This window comes from Grampus griseus, assembly GCF_964374135.1.
Source record: "Grampus griseus genome assembly, chromosome: X".
Taxonomy (NCBI): domain Eukaryota; kingdom Metazoa; phylum Chordata; class Mammalia; order Artiodactyla; family Delphinidae; genus Grampus; species Grampus griseus.
Window position 1 is genome coordinate 116575829 of NC_138999.1, and position 27537 is coordinate 116603365.

At 38.1% G+C, this 27537-nt stretch overlaps 1 pseudogene across 1 annotated transcript in view; it reads left to right on the top strand.

The window, feature by feature from the left end:
* LOC309817634 (transmembrane 9 superfamily member 2-like) overlaps window positions 1-27537 on the top strand; it is a 101803-nt pseudogene that overhangs the window by 32010 nt on the left and 42256 nt on the right. Inside the window, exons 8-13 of the transcript in view lie at window positions 1652-1763; window positions 14264-14343; window positions 17758-17866; window positions 18823-18954; window positions 19929-20048; window positions 20253-20310. The product of the transcript in view is annotated as a transmembrane 9 superfamily member 2-like (transcript). The remainder of the gene's footprint in view (window positions 1-1651; window positions 1764-14263; window positions 14344-17757; window positions 17867-18822; window positions 18955-19928; window positions 20049-20252; window positions 20311-27537) is intronic.

Here is a 27537-nt window from a genome sequence, read left to right on the forward strand (position 1 = left end):
TCGCCCTTGATTCCTCTTTATCATTCTTCACTTATACCCTATGTCTAGTCCAACCCTTTGGCAGATCATGGGCTTGAATTTTTTTTTTGGCTGCATCACGCGGCTTGCAGGATCCTAGTTCCCTGACCAGGGATCGAACCCGAGTCCACAGCAGTGAAAGCCCTGTGTCTTAACCACTGGACAGCCAGTGAATTCCCCATGTGGCTCTATTTTTAAAATATTTTCAGAATCCACCACTTCTCATCACCTTCACCACTATCAGCTGGTCCAAGACATGGTTATATCTCACATGGATTGTTGCAAAAACCTAGTTGGTCTCCTTGCTGCCAGACTTGTCTTCTCACAGTCTGTTCCCAGTACAGCATTCAGAGCATTCCTTTTTAAATTTCAACTCGTGTGAATCCTCTGCTCAGAGCCTTCCAGTGACTTCCCGTCTTAGAGTAAAAGTCAAAGTTCTGAAAATGGCTTGTAAGACCTTATACAACCGATATATAAGGCCAGTGGTTAAAAATAGGGCTTCTACCTTGATTAGAGATCTTAGCACAATTTTTGCTGCATAATCTCTCATATGAAATGCAGAACTTTCCTGTACTGGGTTCAGGACCCATACTTAAACAGTGAACCTTGATACGCATTATCATGCAGTAATTTAATTTTTCTCTTTAATGTTAAGTTTTGATCTGTAGCATTAACAATTATTATTTCTCTAATTCATAGCTGTTTTAAATTGTATTTTCGCTTTAAGTAGAATGCATTCATCCTACAAACACGTATAATATAAGGGCACATTATGTACCAGACAGTAGGGTTACAGGAATGAATAAAAAGAGACACACAGCAATAACCTTTGCAATCGTGAGCGAGTGGTTTTATTGTGCATATACACGTACAGATAACAATCCCATAAGGGTTACATATTATTCTTTAGACAGAAGCCAAGGGGTAAACTGTATGTTGAGTAAATAATTCAAAATGGAAGCATCATGGTTTCTCCTTGTGATTTTCTATCACGCTTTATTCCTCTTTTACTTTTCAAGTGACAGAAGAGTCTCTATTTCTGACCAGGCATTTGCTGGCTTCACCAGTCCTGTCTAGTTTCAAACTTCTCTAGTTTTTGTTTTCCATCTTCTGGTTTTAGTAATCATTCTCTTTTTCAAACACAAAAGGTTCACACAGATTATATACTCAGTACCTTTCATCATTAAGCATGGCATTTTACACACAGTAGGCCCTCAAATCTCTGGGTGCTTATAAATATGATTTCTGCATCATCTATTTGATTTTCTAACTCGATAGCTAAGGTTACAAGATAGTTTTCTGTTTTAGTATATGGAAAGGGGGACGCAATAAAAGATGAAAAATAAAGCCATTTGCTAATAGAAGGATTTAAAAAAAATCTATCCACAGGCAAAGAGAAGGTTCTTAAGTATTGTGTTTTGGGCAGTATACTGAGTCTTATTTGTGTGTTAGGGACATTTAGAAACAAAAATATTTTAAATCGTAAAGAGTTTTAAATGCAGAATATAATGAAAGGCCTATTTTTTTCAGCCTTCTATTGTTAACGTGCCTGAAGAGCCATGAATCAGAAATTTACAATGTCAGTTTGGTATAAAAATTCCTTTCCCTTCCTTTTTCCCCTCTCTTTTATTAGCTATAAACATTCAGATGAAAACCACCTAACTTGTGATGGACCCCCTATGGAAATTCCTGGAGAATATACAGATAAGTTGAATGTAACCTACACTTACTCTGTGAAATTTGAAGTAAGTATTCCATGCCATCATCTTATTTGTTTCCCAAATCAAGTATATAAATATCATATATTTCATTAGTATTAAAACCTTAATTTGCGTCAATTTAAAGTTGTGTAACACAGCTTAGGAGCCCAAGAAAGTAGGTAAGTTCTTTATGTTAAAACTATTCAAAAGACAATAATTACAGGAATTGCTGTATTCAATCTACTACATTTCAGGTACCTTGCCCAGTACTTTACTTTCTCATACTTCATACTGAGGTTTGAATGAGGTACATGGGTAACCAGAGGGGTGCAGTGAGACCTGCAAGGAAGAATATCTTGTGGAAGAGACACAATCTATTGTAGTGAAAAGGGACGACATATTGGACATTTGGACTGACCTACAGTTCAAATTGGGGCTTGGCCACTTACTAAGCTGCATGAGCATAGGCAAGTCATGTGATCTCTGAGGCTTGAGTTCTTCTCATGTCATTTCATCCTCATTTTCAGAATATATAAAGCCCTTAGCATGACACAGAGTAGGTCCTCAACATATAACATTCATTATTATTTGTACATCTGGAATTTTTCCTTTTTTAAATAGCTATTTTTATAAAGATGGTATGTATTTTTGGTAAATAGATAGATAGGTAGATAGACAGATTGACTGTTAACATTCTGGTGAACAATGTATCAGCTCTTCGAAGAGTTTTCTGTAAACTAGTTCTTCCATATTTTATTTATTTTAGCTTGGTATTTTAAAAGGTGTTATGTGCAAAAGGGATCTATGATGAGGTTACTTTGGATAATGCTAGGTTAAACAACGTTAAAACAATGGCTTTATGAGTATCCAGTATGTTAAAAAGCATTGTGAAGTTTCAAAAGATGATTGTAATATGCAGTATTTCATAGACCATGGCAAGAACTCATGGGGATATAATTTTCTGTAGAATATATAAGGAAAACACTGCATGTGGTGCTAAAATGTGTACATGTTTGTACAAATGGGATATTACATGTGCTATTTCCACTTAATGTGTATGTCATGGACATCTTTCCAGGTCAATAAATACAGAGTCACAGCCTTCTTTTTATTGACTACATAGTATATTTAACATACAGGCTGTAATTGACTTATTTAGTGCCATATTGATAAAAACAACCCAAATGTCTAATTTTTAATTATTATAAACAATGCTTTAATGAGCATCCTTACTTTTTTTTGTTTTGTTTTGTTTTTGTTTTTGTTTTTTTTTTTGCGGTACGCGGGCCTCTCACCGCTGCGGCCCCTCCCGCCGTGGAGCACAGGCTCCGGACGCGCAGGCCCAGCGGCCATGGCTCACGGGCCCAGCCACTCCGCGGCACATGGGATCCTCCCAGACCGGGGCATGAACCCCTGTTGCCTGCATCGGCAGGTGGACTCTCAACCACTGCGCCACCAGGGAAGCCCATCCTTACTTTTTTATTTATCTGACTATCTCCTAGACTAAAATTCCTAGAAGTAGGATTATTTAGGTAACAGGGTGTGCACATTTTGATAATACCTTACCAAATTCTTTTGCAGAAAAGTTGCTAGGCCTGAAGATCTGCTGTTTCCTCACACACTCAGCAATACTAGGTTTTTGTCAGTTTTAAAAATCTTGCTTCAGAATTTTAATTCTGTGAGTATAACAAAGGGAGGTAGATTCATACTAGGCACACTCCTAAGGATCCAATATATAAACCAGAACACCAATTTTGTAATTTATGCGAAGGAATATAAATGTCTAGTGGACCACACCATTCATGTCAGCTGGTTAGCCCATCTGCTTATAATAAAGATATATGAGAAAGCAAATATAAATAGAATAGAATAAATAGAAAGTTTCTTGGTGAGTATAGGACCCCAGAGCAAAAATAAGAGAGTATTAGAAGATGATATTCAGGTGCACTAGTGCTATGCTTGCCCATGGACCAGATACCTGGTTCATATTCATGGGTCAGGTACTCTTAGCCTTGGACAGTATTAGAGGTGCTTCTCCAGAAGATGAACTTTGGAGCTTTCCTTTCATAGGGAAACCTTTTTATGACTATGTAGATATATGTATTTCTCTTCATAGTTTTTAAAGGTTATGCATCATATTTTTGATTCAGCTTTCATTATACTTGATTTTATATAAGGCTTATTTCTTATGGCTTTAGATTTGATTTCCTGAGACAAAACTCTAATCACCTTATTTGGGATTAGGTCTCAAATCTCTTTGAACACTTACAAATTGTGCTTGGTCCGTGTCATTTCTATAGATGGTCTGACAGCCATTATAACACGATTCTTCCTAATCTCATTCTGAAAGCAATTCCAGTTTGGGGATGCCTTGCTTTTGTCCCTATGTATCACCTATAAAATGTTATCTCCATTTTATAAATGAGGATCCTGAAGCCCAGTGAGCTGAAGTAATTTTCTCTGGATCGTAGCTAGCAGGAGGTGGAAGTGATATTCAAACTCAGGTCTGTTTGGCCCCAAACTCATAGTTTTTCCACTATTCCATTCTGGCTTTCTATATTAAAGGTCTATTATATTTTCTGCCTACAGAGTTGCTGTAAAGAAAATGAGAAACGTTTATGTTAGAAATGTGTGTGTGTGTACTTTGAATCATCCAGCTAGAGGTCAGGCTTACTTGATCCTACATCCTGCAGTTTACCCAAAGTACAATTGGTGAAAACAGGCAATTTACTAGTCCAATAAGTATAGTCCAGTCTTCTAATCTCTGGATGAAACACAGAAGTGTAATCTGGGGAAAGGAATGAAATACACCCTGAAGAAATTAAAATAACCTTTCCCCAGTGATTGAGAAGAGTATTCTAAGTCTAAGCTATTATCAGAAGTTGATTGAAGAGCTGAAACCCTTATACATTTTTATCACTTATCAGTTGGCTATTAAAATTTTAAGTATAAGATGGTAACTAGACTTATGGTGGTGATCATTTTGAAATGTATAGAAATATTGAATCACTATGTTGTGTAACAAGAACTAACATAGAGTTGTAGGTCAATTATACTTCAAAAACAAACAAACAAACAAACTCATAGAAAAAGAGATCAGATTTGTGGTGACCAGAGGCAGGGGATGGGGGGAGGGGGGAATCACATGACGATGGTCAAAAGGTACTAGGGATGTAATGTACACCATGATAAATATAATTAACACTGTACGTTATATATGAAAGTTGTTGGGAGTAGATCCTAAGAGTTCTGATCACAAGGAAAACATATATTTTTTTTTCTTTAATTTTGTATCTATAGTATATGAGATGATGGATATTCACTAAACCTATTGTGGTCGTCATTTCATGATGTATGTAAGTCAAATCATTATGCTGTACACCTTAAACTTACACAGTGATGTATGTCAATTATATCTCAATTAAACTGGAAGAAAAAATAACAAAATAAAAAAATTTAAGTGTAGGAACGCTTATGTTTACAGTAAAAGCCAAGGGAAGGCACATCTAAATTGAAGTTTAGATTCATGCCAGGAGCCTGCATGGTATGGTGTTAGTGGTCTACCTGCCTGTCAGGAAGTAACTGTGGCAGTCAAAAGAGCTGAAGTGCAAGTTCAGATGCAGCTATACCAAATGGGGGTTTTGGGGAATTGCCTTATTTGAGGTTAGGTCTCAACTCCTTTTTCTTTAAGTTTCCTTAATCCTGGGAGGTATTCCAGAAGAGGAGCTTTTCCTTTCCCATTGAAACTCATTTAGGGTGCTTAGAAGGCTCTTGGCTTCCAGACGTGGTACAGTGGAAAGAACCAGACACACCCAAGGTTTGAATCCTGGTTTTGACATTTCCTAGCTGTGTGAACTTCGGTAGGTTACACTGAGCCTATATTTCCTGATCTGTAAAATTGGGCTAAAATAGTTACCTCACGTGACTGCTGTCAGAGATAAGTGAGCTAACATATAAAATATTTAGCTAGCCCGTAGTAGACACACAATGTTTCCTATCCCTTCTCTCAGATACAGGAGCACCTGATTTACTAATGTTTTATACAAGAGTAGCTCATGTATGCAGAGTGCACTTACACAGTGAGAACGCACCAAGCCACAATATTGTTTTTTTTTCTCTTTAATTTCTTTTAACCACAATATTCTTTACCTGAACACCAGAAAGTTGCTGTTATAGTTGTGGGGAGGGCTCCAGGAAGAGTGGTGATGGATATCTCTGATGGTGCTGTTTCTTTATTTTCTGTCTTGAGTTTAGGTTGAATTTTTTTTTTTTTTTTTTTTACCCAGTGATAATCGTACACGTCAACATTTCTCAAAGTGCATTCCCAAGAATACTAGTCAAATAAGTTTGGAAAATGCTACTTTCTACTGTCTCCTTTCTTAGCTTCACAAAGCACATTAATGTTTAAAAGTCTCCTAATAAAGAAACCTTTGACTGAGTCTAGCTCAGCATTTTATAATCGTCTTTGACTATGGAGTACTATTCTGGAGTAACATTTATATCCCGCTGCAGATTCCACATTGTGTACCCTAGGTGTACATGGTTGTTTTGTCTTATAGTAGCTTACAAAATCCTATTGAACTAGAAATTTTTATTTTTAATTTTTTTTAATTAGAAAAATTTTTATTGAAGTATAGTTGATTTACAATATCGTGTAAGTTTCAGGTGTACAGCACAGTGATTCAGTTATACATATGTATATATATATATATATATATATATATATTCTTTTTTAGATTCTTTTCCCTTATAGATTCTTTTCCCTTACTGCATGATGGTGAGTATAGTTCCCTGTGCTATACAGTAGGTCCTTGTCAGTTATCTATTAAAAAGAAAAAAAAAAATAACCTTAAGAAGGAACCATCCCTTGCCAACTCCTGGATTTTGGACTTCTAGCTTCTAGAACTGTGAGAGAATAAACTTCTGTTGTTTTAAGTAAAAAAAAAATTATAGTAGTTATTCATGTTCATTGTAGAAAATATAGAAAAATCACAAAATGTGAATAAAAGTCATTTAGAATACTACCACGTGCTGAGAACTACCATGAAAATTTTTGTGTATGTAATTAAGAGTGATAATTCGAAATCAGACAGCTGGGTGCGGGTTTTTTTCCTCTAGTTGCGGCAAGCGGGGGCTACTCTTCTTTGCAGTGTGCGGGCTTCTCACTGCGGTGGCTTCTCTTGTTGCGGAGCACAGGCTCTAGGTGCACGGGCTTCAGTAGTTGTGGCACGTGGGCTCAGTCGTTGTGGCTCACGGGCTCTAGAACGCAGGCTCAGTAGTTGTGGCACACGGGCTTAGTTGCTCCACTGCATGTGGGATCTTCCCCGAGCAGAGTTCGAACCCATATCCCCTGCACTGGCAAGCGGATTCTTAACCACTGTGCCACCAGGGAAGCCCGTATATAGTGTCTGTATAGCATTTTTTTGATAAAGAAATATCTTACATTCTTCTTTCTTGAACTAAGTCTTTGAAATCTGGTGTGTGTTTTACACTTAGAGCTGATCTCACTTAGGACCGACCACGTTTCAAGTGCTGAATAGCCATGTGTGACTAGCTGCTGCCATCTTGGCAAAGATCTAGACCTCCACATTTTCAGGGACTATCCCCTTTGGTCTGTGCTTCTACTTGTTTTTCACCTTCTGTTGCTTCTCACTCTCAATACAGAAAATCCCACCAGGTCCTGTGACATGGATTGATCCCAGGCACCTGGCTGGGTGAACTACAGTCTCTCACCCTCCTGCAGACTGCAGAAGCCTTCCACAAAGACAGTCTCGGGCTAGGGGAGGGGTAGGTGTGATCCTGACACAGGGATGGGGCGGGGCTGGGGGGCCTGGCTGGAGAAGCTGAACACGTCAAACGACTTACAGATGTCAGTGCCATACAGCAGCAATGGCGCCTGAGCCACCTGGGTTGCGATCTCCATCCTCCTGCGCCGCCTCTCCCACCTTAGTGCAGCCACCTGCAAACTGCTGTTAGGATGCAGAGCTTGTGGTCATCGGCCGAGTTGTTGGCCTGAGCCCCTGGTCAGGCAGCTACTGGCCACAGAAAGGTTCAGAGGCAAATATAGCAATTTTTAGTTATAAAAGTTTTGTCTTTTTGCTTTTTAATTGAACATCTTATGTACTTTATGTTTTCAGAAAATAATACATGTTCCCAAGTGGGTACAAAGTTTGGTGTTTATATAACAATTTTGTTCAGAAGTTATTGAAGGATGGGACCATAAAGATTAACATTTGAGTGAGGACCTTTTATTCATCCATTTATATAACAAATATTTATTGAGGGCCTATTATGTGCCTAGCATGGGAATTTTTATAAAGTACCTAGTTTAACTATTATTCACAATAGTCCTCTGAAGGCAGGTACTATTTTAAATCTCCATTTTATAGACTATAGAACTGAGACTCATAGAGATAAAGTTACTTGCCCAAGGTCACAAATGTAAAGGATTATAAGTCTAGATTAGCTTGACTACAGAATCCAGGCTTCTAACACAGTCTCTTTAATACATCGTGTGAGTTTAGAATGGGAAGGAGTTATGGTGGGTGAATTGACCAAGAAGACTTTATAAGAGAGAGGCCTTTAGCTAGTCCTTGAAGGATGCTGAGGATAATTTGGATAGAAGGGGTAGAAGTGTGCAAGGCATTCTGGGAAGGCCTATAAACTGAGTTAAAAGACCTGGCATTTAGGAACCTGGAGAGGAGCTAGAGGAAGGGCTTTTCAGGTAAGAATGTACATGGTGTATGTGGGGAACAGTGAATAGACTTGTCTGATTGAAACAAAACTTTTTTCATTTGTTTGTTCATTCAGCAACAGGCAGTAAATGCACTCCACGTGCCAGGTGTTAAGCCCTGGGGTATATAAAGGCCAAAAAGATTCAGTCTAGTACCCCAGACTTTAATTGTTTATATAGTATTGGTAGAAAGGTTAGAAAGATAGGTTTGGGCCAGATTTTGAATGGCTAAAGTATTTCTAGTCACCGTATTTTACTTTAGAAACTTAACTGTTTTTATACCACCAACCAAAGATTTTTTGGTTTAACTCTAATCACATTAATTTTAGCTATGTATCTACGTATGTGAGTTATATAAGCTTTAGTTGTGGGCTAGCTTGGGACCCTAGCCACATATATAGTTGTGGTTTTTTTTTTTTTGCAAAATGCATTCCTGATTTTCAGGCACCATAGACCAATAACTGAATTGAGAATCAGAGAATTTTGGTGCTGGTTTGCTTCAAACTCATACTGTGACCTTGAGCAAGTTCATTTTCCTTTCTGGACTTCAGTTTCTGCATAGTGAAATGAGGGAATGGAGCTGGATCAGTAGTTCTCAACCCTATCAGACCGATGTCCTCTTTTAATAACAAATGTTTTATCATTCTCCCTTTACTATTGTAAAATTATATTAATAGATACTAGATAATTAAACCTCACTTACACATAGTTTCAATAGGCATCAATATAGCACCCTAACTATAATATAAAGGAGAAATAAAGATAAATTAGTTTTTAATAAAATAATGTATGTTTCAGTATATATTTCAGTCATTGTCAGATGCATGCACCTATGTGTATAATCATTGTAAACATGACATCTACGAATGCATATGGCTATGAGAATATTGTACATTGATGGCTCAAATATCACATTTTTCTAAAGGATGCCATGATTTTCTCAAATGTTGATCAATTTTGGTGAAGTTTCAAGCCAAACATAGTACCATTTTCCCTCAATTTACGTGGTAGTTGCATTGCTGAGGGAAAAATCAATGTATATTAAAGCTATGTAAAAATACTTTATCTGTAAAATGAAGTTAGAATCTAGGCGCAGATAATCATAAGCAGTTTTTCACTCACATGAATGTTGGATGGGGCTTTTAGAAGTTCTTCTTAATTCTTTGTGTGGGTCTCCTGGTGCCAGGCAGGACGTCTGGCCTTCTATTCAATACTATGCTGCTAAATACCAGTAGCATCCTCACACCTTTTCATTATGCCCCCTAGAGGGTGCTGCTTCCCCTATTGAAAACAGCTAGACTAAAAGAAGCTGTAGTTACCCGCCAGCTTGATTCTTTGATTCCCTGCCTGTATTTTTACCGAGTGAAACCCATCATGTGCTGTGTCCTGAATCAAGAATTCTCGTCTATATTTCTACATTTACTTCTTGTGACTTCATTATAAATAGCATTAAAGACCTGCTTACCTTGTATGCATTTATGACAATTGCTATGTCTTATAAAAGATTTTGAAACTCTGGGATGTAGAATAATTCATTAATTTTAAATGTATTAAAAAAATGGGTTCCACCATTTAGTTATCTTTTTGCATTTGTCATTTTGTCTCAAATGTACCTTAGGATTTTGAAACGATTGATTTTCTTATGGAGGAGCAGTATGTGTTGTGGACTGTTATTTCCAGCAGGTGGCAATGTTTGGTGCAAAAACTACTTGATTTAACAACTGCGGATTTTCTAGGCTCTCTTTGTATTTAAAAGCCAAACTTCATAGTGCATATTTGAAAGTTTCTCTCCTTTTTTTTACATTTTATTTTTCTTCCAGTTTTATTGAGATATAATAGATACACAGCACTGTATGAGTTTAAGGTGTACAGCGTAATGATTTGACTTATGTCATGAAATGATGACCACAGTAAGTTTAGTGAACATCCATCATCTCATATAGACGCAAAATTAAAGAAATAAAAAAACAATGCTTTTTCCTTGTGATGAGAACTCTTGGGATTTACTCTCTTTAAAAGCTTTCATATATAACATACAGCAGTGTCGATTCTATTGATCATGTTGGACATTACATCCCTGGTACTTATTTATCTTATAACTGCAAGTTTGTACCTTTTGACTGCCTTCACGTAATTCTCCCTCTCCCCATTCTCCGCCTCTGGTAACCACAAATCTGATCTCTTTTTCTATGGGTTTATTTGTTTGTTTTTGAAGTATAATTGATCTACAACACTATGTTAGTTCCTGTTACACAACATAGTGATCCAATATTTCTATCCATTTTAAAATGATCACCATGATAAGTCTAGTTACCATCTGTCACCATACAAAGGTATTACATAATCATTGACTATGTTACTCACCCTGTACATTTCATACTCGTGATTCATTTATTTTGCAACTGGAAGTTTGTGCCTCTTAATTTCCCTCACTTATTTCACTCCTTTTTATTTATTTTATTTTTTGGCTGCATTGGGTCTTCGTTGCTGTGTGCGGGCTTTCTCTAGTTGCGGCGAGTGGGGGCTACTCTTTATTGTGGTGCTCGGGCTTCTCATTGCGGTGGCTTCTTCTCTTGTTGCGGAGCATGGGCTCTAGGTGCGTGGGCTTCAGTAGTTGTGGCACGTGGGCTCAGTACTTGCGGTACATGGGCTCAGCTGCTCCATGGCCTGTGGGATCTTCCCGGACCAGGACTCGAACCCATGTCCCCTGCATTGGCAGGTGGATTCTTTTTCTTTTAATTTTTAAATTTTATTAAACACATATATATTTTAAAAATTTTATTTATTTATTTATTTATTTATTTGGCTGTGTTGGGTCTTCGTTGCTCCGTGTGGGCTTTCTCTGGTTGGCGGTGAGTGGGGGCTACTCTTCGTTGTGGTGTGCAGGCTTCTTATTGCGGTGGCTTCTCTTGTTGTGGAGCACAGGCTCTAGGCGCGCGAGCTTCATTAGTTGTGGTGCATGGGCTCAGTAGTTGTGGCTTCTGGGCTCTAGAATGCAGGCTCAGTAGTTGTGGTGCATGGGCTTAGTTGCTTCGCAGCGTGTGGGATCTTCCCGGACCAGGACTCGAACCGTGTCCCCTGAATTGGCAGGCGGATTGTTAACTACTGTGCCACCAGGGAAGCCCCTTCACTCCTTTTTAAAAGGCTTAATATGAGTTTACTTGCTTAAGGTGATGGACAGTCTGGTGAAGAGATGCATGCAATTCAAATTTTGAAAAATTAAGTCATATTTTAGTATAGGAACAATATTTTAATAAAATGGCTAAGGTGAATCCTTTCATACAATGAGTATTTATCCCTGGATTTGTCAGTTCTATAAATTCAGAGTTTCTTATAGGTTTTAAAAAAATAGTTTATTTCAAAACAATTTCATACTACAGAAAAATTGCTAGAATAACACAAAGAACTCCCGTAGTTCTGTTAACCAGACATCCCAATTGTTAACACTTTACTTCATTTGCTCCATTGTTCACTCTTCTTTGTGTGTGTCCATTATCATTAGTCTTTCTGTGAATCTTTTGAGAGCTAGATGTTGTCTCATTACCCCTATACCCTCCAGAGTATCTTTCCCTAAAACAAGGTCACCCTCCTATATAACTAGCATACAACCGTGCAAACCAGGAATCAATATTGGCATTACATTACCATCTGATTCACATTCATCCATTCAGATTTCACCAGCTGGCCAACAATGTCACTTTTCTCCTTTCTGGTTCACTATCCTATCCAGGATTACATGTTATGTTTAGTTTTTGATCTCCTCCAAACTGGGCCAGTTCTTTAGTCTTTCCTTGTGTTTCATATTCTTGAAATTTAAAAAAAAAATTATTTATTGTTTATTTATTTATTTTTGGCTGTGTTGGATCTTCATTGCTGTGTGTGGGCTTTCTCTAGTTGTGGCGAAAGGAGGCTACTCATCGTTGCGGTGTGCGGGCTTCTCATTGTGGTGGCTTCTCTTGTTGCGGAGCACAGGCTCTAGGCGCACAGGCTTCAGTAGTTGTGGCACGAAGGCTCAGTAGTTGTGGCTCAAGGGCTCTAGAGCACAGGCTTCAGTAGCTGTGGCACGTGGAGTCAGTAGTTGTGGCTCACGGGCTCTAGAGCGTAGGCTCAGTAGCGTGGTGCACGGGCTTAGTTGCTCCACGGCATGTGGGATCTTCCCGGACCAGGGCTCGAACTCGTGTCCCCTGCATTGGCAGGCAGATTCTTAACCACTGCGCCACCAGGGAAGTCCCTCTTAAAATTTTTGAAGAGTACAGACCTTATAGTCTGTAGGATGACCATCAACCTGGGTCTGTCTGATGGTTCTTCATGACCAGGCTCAGGCCATGTATTCTCGACAGGAAGACCACAAAAGTGATAGCTCACATCAGTAGACACATAATGTCAACCTGACTTTTCATGGATAATGTTAACCATGATCACCAGGTCATCAGGTGTCAGCTAAAATCCATTGTTCAATTAAAACCCATCATTTCAGTTTTTTTTAAAGCAGTGTATATTGGCTTGCTTCATACCCACCCCCAAACTTCAGAAAAAACACTTAAAGATACCTAATTTTAAATAATAAGTCATTTCAAACATAACTTGGTAAACTTGTACCAGTGTTTTCCTTTTTCTAAGAGCATGCCATTAATCTAAGGGGTAATAATACTGCATTAATGGTTTAAATGTTTACTGGGGATTATCATTTAAGATCATTTATTGGGGATATTTTATAAGAAAGCTATTGAAAGGTTGAGTTTGACTGCACACCAGCAGAAACAGCTGGTGATTATATTTTCTTGTGTTTTGTTCTGTACTGAGCACTACAGTATTAAAACAACTTTTATAAATTCATTGCTAAAATATTTCAAAATGCTTAACACACAAAAATGTAAAATATTAAAATATTCTATAAGAAATAATGACTGAAATTGAATACTGTTTTCTAATTAAACAAAATACCCTAATAATAAACCTTTTTGCAGGAGGTGGATTTTGTGTGTTGCAGTGATGCAAGTTGTCTTTTAGTTCAAATGTTGAGTTCAATTTAAATAATAATGTTGATAATACTTGTATGTGGTGAAGACTGCAAACCATATAGAAAATGTATAAGTAAAATTCTCCCTTCCTTTAGTACCCTCCCCCCAATTTCTAGTCTCTCGCTCCAAAAGTATAACCATTATTTTTTCTTCCAGAAAAATGTCTGCATCTACAAAATATGAATATAATTTTGTGGGGGGAATGGAATCTTGCTGTACATAACTTGTCTTACCATATACTTTTCACCTTTCTTTTTTCGCTTAATGCTATTTCATAGACATATTGTCACCTATAGATGCACATCATACCTTTTAATGGTTACGTAGTATTCCTTAGCATGGATTACCACAGTTTATTTATTCCCATTCTGATGGGAATTTTTGGTTGTTTCTACGTTTTTAAATTTACAAACAAAAGTACAGTGACATTACGTATACCTTTGTAAGCATGGTATGAAGTTGCAATTAAGATGAAAATGTGGTCTGGACAAAAGGAAATGAAGTATGGGGTGGATTTAGGGTTACAGAAAAATAGTAGCGAAAAGGTGCTATTTCTGGTGAACAGCAGTAAGCTAAAATTATTTTTTTCCTAGTCCCTTTCTGAAATGAGGTAGAAATATCAGTAAATAAAAAAATGATAAAAATATCAGGCTAGGTTGCATGATTCCATGAAGTTAGCAGTAAAGAAATAGAGAAAGTACAGGCACAATAACTTTCTGTCTGTTTTAGGATTATAACCAGTAAAAAGTCAGTTAAAGTTTGGTCATGTGATTTTGTATTTTTGTTTTTAGGAAAACAAACATATCAAGTGGGGTTCTAGATGGGATTATATTTTGGAGTCCATGTCTCATACCAGCATTCAGTGGTTTAGGTAAGCACTTTATGAAATAAAGAATAAGTAGCTTCCCGGTAGGAAATGTATACAAACACACACACACATACATACATATATGTATCTTAAAAATTATTTTGTCACCAGAGATGATCTTTTTTTCCTTTTAGTTTTATTGAGATATAATTGACATACGGTACTGTATGAGTTTAAAGTACTGTATGATTTGACTTACATTGATGACCACAGTAAGTTTAGTGAACATCTATCATCTCCTATAGATACAAAATTAAAGAAATAGAAAAAGATTTTTTCCTCGTGATGAAAACTCTTAGGATTTACTGTTTAACAACTTTCATACATAACGTACAGCAGTGTTAATTATATTAACCATGTTGTACATTATATCCCTAGTACTTCATCTTATAACTGCAAGTTTGTACCTTTTGACCACCTTCATCCAGTTCCCCCTCCCCCCACCCCCATCCAAGATGATCTTGAGTGACATTTTTTCTTCTCTGTGGCTAATTTCCCTTCTCCTTCCTCTCCCCCACATCTCCACATATGCAAAGAGAAAGAAAAAAGGAAAATCTGTTTTAAATATACTAATGTTTATGCTGAGGGGAAGGAGAAGGCTGAGATGTCCTAGAGATAAGATGTCTGCACGTAAAGAGTAGTCCAAGTAGGCAGGATAGGGCTGTGGCAGTGGACACTGTGCAAAAGATGGAATGAAAACAGGAGAGACGCTTTCATTTGTGGGGTCAAAGTCTGAGCAAACTAGAGTGTAAGAGAAAGGAGTAACCAGCTGGGGTGGAGGAAAGTCAGGATGTCATGAAAGACTGGGAAGAGAGCAGAGAAAGATGAAAAGATTGAGAAACCAAAACATTGCAAGTGGTCAAGGCAGGTCATATAGACGAGAGGACTGTGTTGAGATAATGTCTGTGAGTGAAGGTGGATTCATTCTCCACATATTCTTTTTCATCCCTATTAGGGTGCCAAGCACTAGGAGAGGCTCTCAGACATGGCGGTGCATAAGGCCAACAGGCTTCTGCTCGCAGGAAGCTTGTATTCTAGTGGATTCAGAGTGAAGGGACTTGATTCCTCAGGAATCAACAGGACAGACCACAGAGTTAGGAGTCCTTCATGACTGTGGAAGGAGTAGTTTCAACATGAAATCGAAGGATGGACCAACTGAGAACGTGATGATTGGGGCTGTCATAAAGCGCTGACAAGAGTAGGATCTTCAGTTAGTAACTTAGGAGACTGATCAGAGAAGCCGACGAGAAATAGGTGAACCTGTGTATGTAGTATTTTTTCCCCGTTATCCTCATATCCTATAATAAACCAGTTTTGGATGGAAGAAGACTATAAAGATAAAGATGAAAGTAAGGAAAGGTGTGATTCTATGAGTATGGTCTTCTGAGGTGACGATTTTCCTTATATGCCATTGCCTTTATTTTAAAAAAATTTTATTTTATTGAAGTATAGTTGATTTACAGTGCTATTGCCTTTAAAGTGAGAATAGCACCCCCTTCTCCTCCTGTTTCTATCCTTATTCTTCCTTCTCCTCTACCTCCTTCTCCTCCTCATTATTATTATCATATTGTAGCTTTTCTAGAAAATCTTCTGTTTGGGCAATAGTCCAGGTCCCATTTTGTCACACCACCCAGAACTCTCTTCAGATAACTTTAGATAAACTTTATTTACTTATTATTTCTTTAAAGATTTACTTATCATTTATTTTATTTATTATTGGCTGCATTGTGTCTTGGTTGTGGCACATGGGATCTTCATTGAGGCATGCAGGATCTTTTGTTGTGGTCTTCTGTCTAGTTGCGGCGTGCGGGTTTTCTCTTCTTTAGTTGTGGTGCATGGACTCCAGAGTGCGTAGGCTCTGTAGTTTGCGGCACACAGGCTCTCTAGTTGAGGCGCACGAGCTCAGTAGTTGTGGTACGTGGGCTTAGTTGCTCCACGACATGTGGGATCTTAGTTCCCTGACCAGGGATGGAACCCACATCCCCTGCATTGTAAGGCGGATTCTTTACTGCTGGACCACCAGGGAAGTCCCTGGATAAAATTTATTTAAATGCTTTCTTTAAAGGGGTTGTGAAAGCGAAGGGCATCCAGATAGATTGTGGGGCTAATCTCTAGTAGTATTAATATTTATAATGTAACAATAAATGTACTTTAGTTTCTGTCTCAAGCTAATTTACTTATGACATTTAACAGATATTTTAGACATTATCTTAATGGCATTTTTCTAAAACAGTGCTGGCCTTTTCATAGATTCTGGTGAAACTTTTTTGATGTGTCTGGATTTGTCTGGGCAGTGGGATGGCAGAAGGTCTTGATTTTGATTTGGGCATAGATTTTAAGATTCGGTTTTGGAAACAGTATGTAAGAGATGGTAGGTAAGTGGTCCATGGGGTCTTTACCCCGAAGCTTGATAAAGACTTGATAGAGTTAAAAGCCTTAGTCCATCAGCTAAGAAGTCAGTCAGTCAGTCATCAATTCAACATTGATTCCTGAACTTCCATTCTCAGTTTCATGTTATGGAACTACGTCTGTGTTCCTGATCTTATTCATTTCCCCTTGTTTCTTTTTGGGAATGTACTCTTACAAAGTTCTAAAATAACCTTAAGAATAGTGTTGCTTCTACTGATTTATTTGTAATGCACATTTGTGATAGAGCTGTTTTTTTTTGTTTGTTTGTTTGTTTGTTTTTTTCGGTATGCAGGCCTCTCACTGTTGTGGCCTCTCCCGCTGCGGAGCACAGGCTCCGGACGCGCAGGCTCAGCGGCCATGGCTCACGGGCCCAGCCGCTCCGTGGCATGTGGTATCTTCCCGGACCAGGGCACGAACCTGCGTCCCCTGCATCGGCAGGTGGACTCTCAACCACTGCGCCACCAGGGAAGCCCTGATAGAGTTTTGTTTAAAAAAAAAAATTATTTATTTGTTTTTGGCTGCGTTGGCTCTTCGTTGCTGTTCGCGGGCTTTCTCTAGTTGCGGCGAGCAGGGGCTACTCTTTGTTGCGGTGCGCAGGCTTCTCATTGCGGTGGCTTCTCTTGTTGCGGAGCACGGGCTCTAGGCACACGGGCGTCAGTAGTTGTGACTCACGGGCTCTAGAGCACAGGCTCAGTAGTTGTGGTGCATGGGCTTAGTTGCTCCGTGGCATGTGGGAATCTTCCCGGACCAGGGCTCGAACCCGTGTCTCCTGCATTGGCAGGCGGATTCTTAACCACTGCGCTACCAGGGAAGCCCCTTATGATAGAGCTTTAAGTTCATTTAATATATTGATGTATTCAGCCTTTGATCCACATTTAACCTTAGAAAACTGATCGACATAATGATAATTTGAATGTCTTTCTTTTACGTGTGCACACATTTTCTTTTTAGTATTCAAATAAGAAACTTGAGATTTAACTTCTCTTTTTCCTTCTTTATGTTTTCTAGTATTATGAATTCCATTGTTATTGCTGTCTTCTTATCTGGAATGGTGACTATGATCATATTAAGGACTCTCCATAAAGATATTATCAGATATAATTAGATGAGTTTTCCCGTAAGTAAAAATGCACATATTTGATTCAGCAAATATTTGAGTGCCTGCTTCGCCCAGTTCTCAATGTTATATTTCTACTTAGAGTATAACACCTTGGATACAATGCATTTTGATGTCTAGTAATTTTGCATATTATGCTGAATCAAAGTACAGAGTGTTGTGTTGATTCTTAAAAAGTAAGGTAAGTTTATTAGAGAGTTATTTGCTATCAACTCTTTGGTTATATTCCTTTTCATGTTTCTGACCTTTCAAAATATCATTATTTAAGATTTTCATTAATTTGCAGCATGAGATAAGTATACGAAACACTGCAAAATACTACAATTTAGGGTAAATTTAGTTTTATCGATTTATACTGTTTTGACTCTTGTAATCATTTGTGTATTGATGAACGTTTGATTTCTATAGAATTGGTTGAATCTTTTTTTAAAAATTTATTTATTTATTTTTGGCTGCGTTGGTCTTTGTTGCAGTGCGCAGGCTTCTCACTGTGGTGGCTTCTCTTGTTGTGAAGCACGGGCTCTAGGCACGCAGGCTTCAGTAGTTGTGGTACACGGGCTTAGTTGCTCCGCAGCATGTGGGATCTTCCCAGACCAGGCATTGAACCCTTGTCCCCTGCATTGACAGGCGGATTCTTAACCACTGTGCCACCAGGAAGTCCCTTGGTTGAATCTTTTATGTATGTTAAATCGTGTTGCTTTCTTCATGAAAATCAAGCTAGTTGTGTCCTTTATATAATTAACACACTCCCTCCAATGCAAAACTTAAGGTAAGGGAATAGCTCATTTGTATGGCAGAGTCACATACCTGCCAGAGACCTACTGTATCCAAAATGAGCCATTGGTTTCCAGCTAGTCTGTCTCTAGAGGAAAATTCATTTTTCTCTAACTTTCAGAGCTCTTGTAACTTTCTGTCCTAGTAACTCCCGTGTTTATTAAAGACTTTCTCATATGCAGGAAGATGCCCAGAAGGAATTTGGTTGGAAGCTGGTTCATGGGGATGTATTCAGACCTAAAAGGAGTGGAATGTTGCTGTCAGTTTTCCTGGGTCAAGAACACAAGTTTTGATTATGACATTTATTACTTTATGTGAGTAATCTCAGATCAATATGTGTCTTCTTCAACATTCTTAGTGAGCTGCTAACATATGTTAAACTTTGATTCATGTGTACAAAAGAACTTTGAGAATTCTACCCTAAAGTTTAAGGAAATGTGTGTTTTATAGTACTTATATTTCTTTCTTCTCAAATTAAGGATATGAGTCTGAATATGTTCCTATATCAAGGAACTTTCATAGCTTCTTCAGTTTTGAGTAATTTATTGTAATGTCCAATACACTTGTTCCTTGCTTTGCAAGGTAGATGCGTTCTTGAAAATCAGCATGTGGGTAGAATCATATTTTAAATGAACTCAGGGAGTTATAATTCAAAGACTAGCATTTTGAAATGCTATGGCAAGCCTGAGTGCTGGTCTTTAAATGTATAAGCGCAATGGCATCGTTAGTAGGCTGACAGTGGCTGAGGAACTCTGGCTGTCTTCATTTAGCAACTAAAAATGGAGTTTGTCAGTTTTTGATAACCAGAGTGCTGATTTTCACAAACAAAGCTGCTGTAAATAAATGGCTTATTAGCTGTTTCAGATGTCAGTGATAATTTCAAGATTTAGCTCTTAAGGTTATATTTTCCTGAGACCAAGTCTCCCTTTGATTTTTTCCCCCTTACCTTGAATAAAAGGAAACAGAAGGAAATTTTTGTGTGAAAAATGATTTGCTGTTTATGCAGTGACTACTGGAGTAGAGAAGGGGAAGATCTTTTGTTTAATTTTGATTTAAACAGTGAGATTAAAGGCTAAATTGAAAACATATCATTTGCCTTGTATGGAAAATCAGACTTTTTCATTAAGAAAAAATTGTCAAAAAAATTAGCTAAGAGAATAACATCAGAGAATTTCCTTGTATGCTGTTTCATAAAAATATCTTCATAAGGTTGTCTTTATTATAAAGTCCTATGTGCTTTTGAGGCCATTATTGTCACTGGTTTGATATTTCTCTTTTGTGCCTTTAGTTCTGGCCTGTCTTGGTTTCCTTTCCCCTGCCAATCGAGGTGCTTTAATGACCAGTGCTATTCTGTTATGGGTCCTTCTGGGAACCTCTGCTGGATACGTATCTGCTAAGATGTATATGAGTAAGCATTGCAACTGTTATTATTCCAGTAAGTTGGTGTGTTAAATGTAGAAATTAAAAAGCTGTAAAATTAAAAATTCAGAAATTGCATGGGGAATTTTAGCTGACCTAGCAAAATGTAGTTGTGTGTTAGTTACTATAAAGTATTTGTAAAGTGGACTAAATCCAGTTGCTCCAGTAACTCTTCTGTCCTTTACTTCCTCAGCATTTAGAGGTATTAAGTGGAAGACAAATTTTTTGCTGACGGCACTACTGTGTCCTGGGTTGGTATCTCACATTCTCTTTTCTCTACGCAATTATACTCTTTCTTATACTTTTTTTTAAATAACTTTATTTATTTATTTATTTTTGGCTGAGTTGGGTCTTCGTTGCTGCACACAGGCTTTCTCTAGTTGTGGTGAGTGAGAGCTACTCTTTGTTGCGGTGCATGGGCTTCTCATTGCGGTGGCTTCTCTTGTTGCAGAGCGTGGGCTCTATGCATGTGGGCTTCAGTAGTTGTGGCACATGGGCTTCAGCAGTTGTGGCTCGTGAGCTCTAGAGCACAGGCTCCATAGTTGTGGCGCACGGACTTAGTTGCTCCACAGCATGTGGGATCTTCCTGGACCAGGGCTCGAATCCGTGTCCCCTGCATTGGCAGGCAGATTCTTAACCACTGTGCCACCAGGGAAGCCCCTTTCTTATACTTTATCTTGGAAAAATCATTTTACACGATAATGAAGAGTGGAAAGGAGTTGAATGACCACTGTTTTTTCTGTGGCTTCAGCATTCTTTTTCTGGTGTATCTGCATTCTTTTCATCTTTCTGTACATCTTAAACCCTAGTACAAAGAGATGGCGATGGTGCTGCGGTATTCCATTTTGATCTTTGTTTTTGAAGCAGGTTTCATAAATGCTCATCTCCGTTATGCATCTTGCCTTATATATCATGTTAGAGTGGCAATTTATACACTACATTGTGTTATTCTCTTCGTCCTTGCCTTCAGTGATTATTTCTTCATGTCTCACCTAGTTACTGCAGTGTCATTAGTGACTACAGTCCCCAGGCACAGTCATGGTCAGAGTGGGAGTCGGGGTGGTGCTGCACAGTGGCCATAATGGGAGCTCATCCAGTCCCCTAATTATAGAGATGTGGAACCAGCATGTTCAAGGTCACACAAGAAGTCAGTCATGAAGCCCAGGCTGTATATAACTGAACGCACCCCTTACATCCCATCCAGTGCTCTTCCCATAATACCTCACTGATAAGGTGCTGACTTGCTTCAGGTTTTATCTCCAAATTCTTTAATATGTTTTTTCTTAGTCAGCTTGGGCTGCCATAACAAAATACCATAGACTGAGTGGCTTAAACAACAGACATTTATTTTCTCACGGTTCTGGAGACTGGGAAGCCCAAGATCAGGGCATCAACAGGGTCGGGTCCTGGTGAGCACTCTCTTCCTGGTTGCTGCTAGCTGCCTTCTTGCTGTGTCCTCACATGGCAAGGGAAAAGAGAGAGAGAGAGAGAGAACTCTTTGGTGTCTCTCCTTATAAGGGCACTGATGCCATCATGAAGACCGCACCCTCATGACCTCATGTAAACCTTATCACTCCCTAAAGGCCCCATTTCCAAATACTGTCACATTAGGGATTAGGGTTTCAACATATGAATTTTGGGGGATACAATTCAGTCCATAGCAAGTTCCATTAAAAAAAATTCTTTCCTTGACATGTTCTGAAGGACAAGTTTGTTTTTTTTTAAGGAAAAAGTAGTGGATTATATCTTAACTGTTATGTGGTACTTTAATTTTCTTTTGTTGTAAAATTCCCATGTCCTTGATGCTAGAGTGTGTCACAATAGTGGAAGTCCTATAATGAAACTTATACATAGTAAATTCAGTTATATTATATACTAATTAGTGACAAAATGAGAACAAATGCTCTGTGACTGAGTATAATGCCATAAACAATTCAATGCAGTGATAGATGATATATTCAGTAGGCTCATAATCTTTTATCTACATGTGGCTTGTTTTTTCCTAAACTCCAGGGAAAAAGGTAATATCATTGAAAAGACTGAACATTATACGTTTACACATCAAATACATGTACCGCAGTTTTTGACTTATTTAAAATAAGGACAATGCACTCCCCTCCCCCTTACCACCTTGAATACAGCCATCTGCTTTTTCTATAACTCTTTTCAAGGGAACTAGAATGGGTGGTCTTTCCTGAGGTGAATGCTTTAATATATTTATGTAAGAAAGCAATGTCCTTGACAATATTTCAGATATTTGTTGCTTCAAGTTCAAGACTCAGATGAATCTGAAATTGAATAACTTTGGCAACAAAGTGCCATTGTGCTAAAGTCATTATACTGGATTGTCATGCAAGGGATATTGCAAGCAAGAACTAGTCAACAAACCATGTACTATTCTCTTCATTATTTAGTTACTCATTCAACATATTTATTGTGTTTTTAAAAAATTTTGTCTTGTTTTTGTTTTTTACTATATTTAATGCATTATGCTAGGCACTGTAGAGGAAATAAATGTAAATCTCCCCTGAAACTGCCTTCGTGGCTTCAGATGAATAATAATGGCCCATTTTTCATCAGACAGATGTTCCATCTTATTGTAAAAAGAAGTTACGTCATTGAAATAGAAAATATAAAAGAATTAGAATATGCTGTGTCACTAAGCTTGATTAGCTAAACTGAACAATTAATGTCTGAAAAGCATTAGCATTTGCAATGCACTATGAGCTGTTTTTATCGTGTTTTCTATGGGATCAATTTTGAAGAATGTTTTACACAGAAAAATTTAAAAATTAGAGTAGGAATCCATAATAACATGGCTCAGGGTTACATGGGCTATGAAATGATGCAGGGGCAAACCACTTTTGTGAAAATAAAAGTTTTTTTTTAATTTGAAAAGCAACTGTTAACAGTGGTTGTCTCCTGGGTGGCTGGGGGACAAGAGTGAGAAGGAGACTATTTTATACTTATTTTTCACTGTTTCTCTGTTTCTTTTTACTTTTCACATTGTGTACCATATGCATGCATTACCTATTTTTAAATAATTTAATTATAGACAACAATAACAACAACTCATAACCATATTTTGAAGTGGAGAGGTAGCATTAGAGGCTACCGGCATAGGCTTTAGAGTCAGACACACACACACACACACACCCTATGCTCTGTACACATAGGGGTCCATTTCCCAATTCTGCCCCTTTCTAATTAATGAGGCCTTGAGTAGGTTGTGAATAATGCTGCAATGAACATGAGAGTGCAGCTATCCTTTTGAGATCCTGTTTTCATTTCCTTTATATATATACCCAGAAGTGGGATGGCTGGATCATATGGTAATTCTATTTAAAAAATTTTGGTGAACCTCCATACTGTTTTCCTTAGTGCCTGTACCAATTTAGATTCCCATCAAGAGTGCACGAGGGTTCCTTTTTTTCCACATCCTCGCCAACACTTCTTATCTCTTGTTTTTGGTGATAGCCATTCTGACAGGTGTGAGGTGATATCTCACTGTGGTTTTGATTTGCATTTCCCTGATGATTAGTGATGTTGAGCGTCTTTTCATGTGTCTGTTGGCCATCTGTATGTCTTCTTTGGAAAAGTGTGCATTCAGGTCCTCTGCCTATTTGTCAACCAGATTGTTTTTTTGCTATTGAGTTGTGTGAGTTCTTTATATAATTTGGATGTTAACTCCTTATCACATATATGATTTGCAAATATTTTCTCACATTCTGTAAGTTGTCTTTCCATTTTATTGATTGTTTCTTTTGCTGTACAGAAGGTTTTTAGTTAGATGTAGTTCTGCTTCTTAAGTTTTGCTTTTGTTGCTTGTGCTTTTGGTGTCATATCCAAAAAATTGTGTGAAGACCAATGTCAAGGAGTTTTGACCCTATGTTTTCTTCTCGGAGTTTATGGTTTCAGGTCTTATGTTTAAGTCTTTAATCCATTTTGAGTTAATTTTTGTGAGTGGTATTAGATAGGGATCCAATTTTATTCTTCTGAATGTGGTTATTCAGTTTCTCAACAGCACTTATCAATTTCTTGGCTCCCTTGTCAAATACTAGTTGACAGTATATGCAGGGATTTATTTCTGGGCTCTTAATCCTGTTCTATTAGTCTATGTGTCTATTTTTATATCAGTACCATACTATTTTGATTACCATAGCTTTGTAGTATAGTTTGAAATCAGGAAATGTGATGCCTCCAGTTTTATTCTTCTCTCTCAAGATTGCTTTGGCGATTCGGGGTCTTTTGCAGTTCTATACAAATTTTACGGTTGCTCTTTCTATCTCTGTGAAAAATGCCATTGGAATTTTTCAGCTGGCAATCTACTAATCTAATTTCTGTCTCTATGGACTTGCCTCTTCTGGACATGTCATATAAATGGAATCATAAAAAGTGTGGCCTCTTGTGTCTGACTTCTTTCACTTAGCATAATGTTTTCAGAGTTCATCCATGTTATAGCATGTATCACTACTTCATTCCTTTTATGATTGAACAGTATTCCATTGTATCAATATACCACTTTTTGTTTACCCATTCATAAGTTGATGGTCATTTGGGCTGTTTTCACCTTTTGGATAATATGAATAGTGTTGCTATGAACATTTGTATGTGATGTTTTGAGTGAAAATATGCTTCCAGTTCTACTGGGTAGATACTGGGTATATACTTGGGAGTAGAATTACTGGGTCATATGGTCACTATGCTTACTATTTTGAGAGACCGCCAGACTATTTTCAAAAGTTGTTGTACCATTTTACATTCCCACCCGCAATGTATGAGGGTTCCAATTTCTCTACACCCTTGTCAACACTTGTTACTGTTTTTGCTTATAGCCATCCTAATTATTACGAAGTGATCTTTCATTGTAGTTTTAATTTACACTTTTTGATGACTAATGATATTGAGCATCTTTTCATGTGCTTATTGGTCATTTGCATATCTTCTTTAGAAATATGTCTATTCAAATCCTTTGTCCGTTTTTAAATTGGATTATTTTTCTTTTTATTGTTGAATTGTAAGAGTTCTGTATATATTTTGGTTACTAGTTGATTATCAGGTATATGATTTGTAAATATTTTCTTCCATTCTGTGAATTGTCATCTCAATTTCTTGATAGTGTTCTTTGAAGTGCAAAACTTTAAAATTTTGATGACATTCACTTTATTTACTTTTTCTTTGGTTGCTTGTGCTTTAGGTGTCATATTTAAGAAGCCTAATCCAAGGTCATTAAAATTTATGCTTGGGCTTACATGGTGGTGCAGTGGTTGAGAGTCCACCTGCTGATGCAGGGGACACGGGTTCGTGCCCCGGTCTGGGAAGATCCCACATGCCGCGGAGCAGCTGGGCCTGTGAGCCATGGCTGCTGAGCCTGCGCGTCCGGAGCCTGTGCTCCGCAACGGGAGAGGCCACAACAGTGAGAGGCCCAAAAAAAGAAAAATAAAATTTATGCTTATGTTTTCATATAAAAGTCTTCTAGTTTTACATCTTAAATATAGGTCTTTGATCCATTTTGAGTTAATTTTTGTATATGTGTGAGGTAGGGATCTAACTTCATTCTTTTGTACATGGATATCCAGTTGTCCTGACATTATTTGTTGAAAAGACTCTTCTGCTCCAATTGATTTGTCTTGATTCCCTTATTGAAAATGAAGTGTCCATAAATCTGTGGGTTTATTTCTGAACTTTCACTCCTATTCCATTAGTCTATATGTCTATCCTTAGACCAGTACCCGTAGTCTTTTTTCTTTTTTTTTTTTTTTTCTGGTACGCGGGCCTCTCACCACCATGGCCTCTCCCGCCGCGAAGCACAGGCTCTGGACGTGCAGGCTCAGCGGCCGTGGCTCACGGGCCCAGCTGCTCCGCGGCACGTGGGATCCTCCCGGACTGGTGCATGAACCCACGTCCCCTGCATCGGCAGGCGGACTCCCAACCACTGCGCCACCAGGGAAGCCCCTTTTTTCCTTTTTTTAAAAGTTTGTTGCTCCTTTTTGTGTATTTGTAATCTCTGAGATTATCTCTAATCTATTTATTTATTTATTTATTTTTGGCTGTGTTGGGTCTTAGTTGTGGCATGTGGGGTCTTTTGTTGTGGTGTGCAGGCTCTTCACTGTGGCACATGGGCTTCTCTCTAGTTGTAGCACATGGGCTCCAGAGCACGTGGGCTCTGTAGTTGTGGCATGTGGGCTCTCTACTTGTGGCACACAGGCTCAGTTTTTGCGGCGCATGGGCATAGATCCCACGGCATGTGGGATCTTAGTCCCCCAACCAGCGATCGAACCCGCGTCCCCTGCATTGGAAGGTGGATTCTTAACCACTGGACCACCAGGGAATCCCACCCATAGTCTTGATTTTAGTCTGTAGCTTTTAATACATTTTGAAATTAGGAAGTGGGAGTCCTCCAGCTTTGTTCTTTTTCAAGATTATTTTGGCTGTTCTGGAACTTTGCATTTCCATGTGAGTTTTAGGAAGGGCTTTTCAGTTTCTTCAAAAAGCTGACTGGGATTTTGATAAGACTGCATGGAATCTGTAGATCAATTTGGGGGATATTGCCATCTTAACAATATTAAGTCTTCCAATTCATGAATACAGGATGTCTTTTCATTTATTTGGTCTTCTTTAATTCCTTTCAATTACATTATACTTTGGGTGATTTCAGAACTGTTAAATTTATTGAGACTTGTGTTATGGACTAACATATGGTCTATCCTGGAGAACGTTCCATGTACACTAGAGAAGAATATGTATTCTGCTGTCAATGGGTGGAGTGTTCTATAGATGTCTGTTATGTCTAGGAGGTTTACAGTGTTGTTAAAGTCTTTCATTTTCTTGTTGATCTTCTGTCTAGTTGTTCTATCCATTATTGAAAGTGTTTATTCAAGTCTCCAGCTATCATTGTTGGATTGTCTGTTTCTTCCTTCAGTTCTGTCAGTTTTTGCTTCATATATTTTTGGGGCTCTGCTGTTAGGTACATATATGTTTTCAATTGTTATATATTCTTGATAGATTGATACTTTTATTGTTATAAAAGTCCTTCTTTACCTCTCATAATGCTTTTTGTCTTAAAGTCAAATATATTTTGTCTGTTAGAAGTATAGCCACTCTAGCTCTCTTTTGGTTACTGTTTGCATGATATATCTATATACAGTTGACCCTAGAACAACATGGGGACTAGGGGCCGTGACCACCTGCACAGTCAAAAATCTGTGTATAACTTTAGAGTCAGCCCTCTCTATCCACGATTCTGCATCCACGGATTCAACCAATAGCAGATTGTATAGCACTGTAGTATGTATTTATTGGAAAAAAATCCATGTATGAGCGGACCCGTGCAGTTCAAACCCATTTTGTTCAAGTGTCATCCGTATGTAAAATCCTTTTACTTTCAATCTGTTTGTGTCTCTGAATCAAAATTGTGTCTCTTGTAGACATCATATATTTATTTGGATCATTTTTGGGGGGTTCCTTTTGCCAACCTG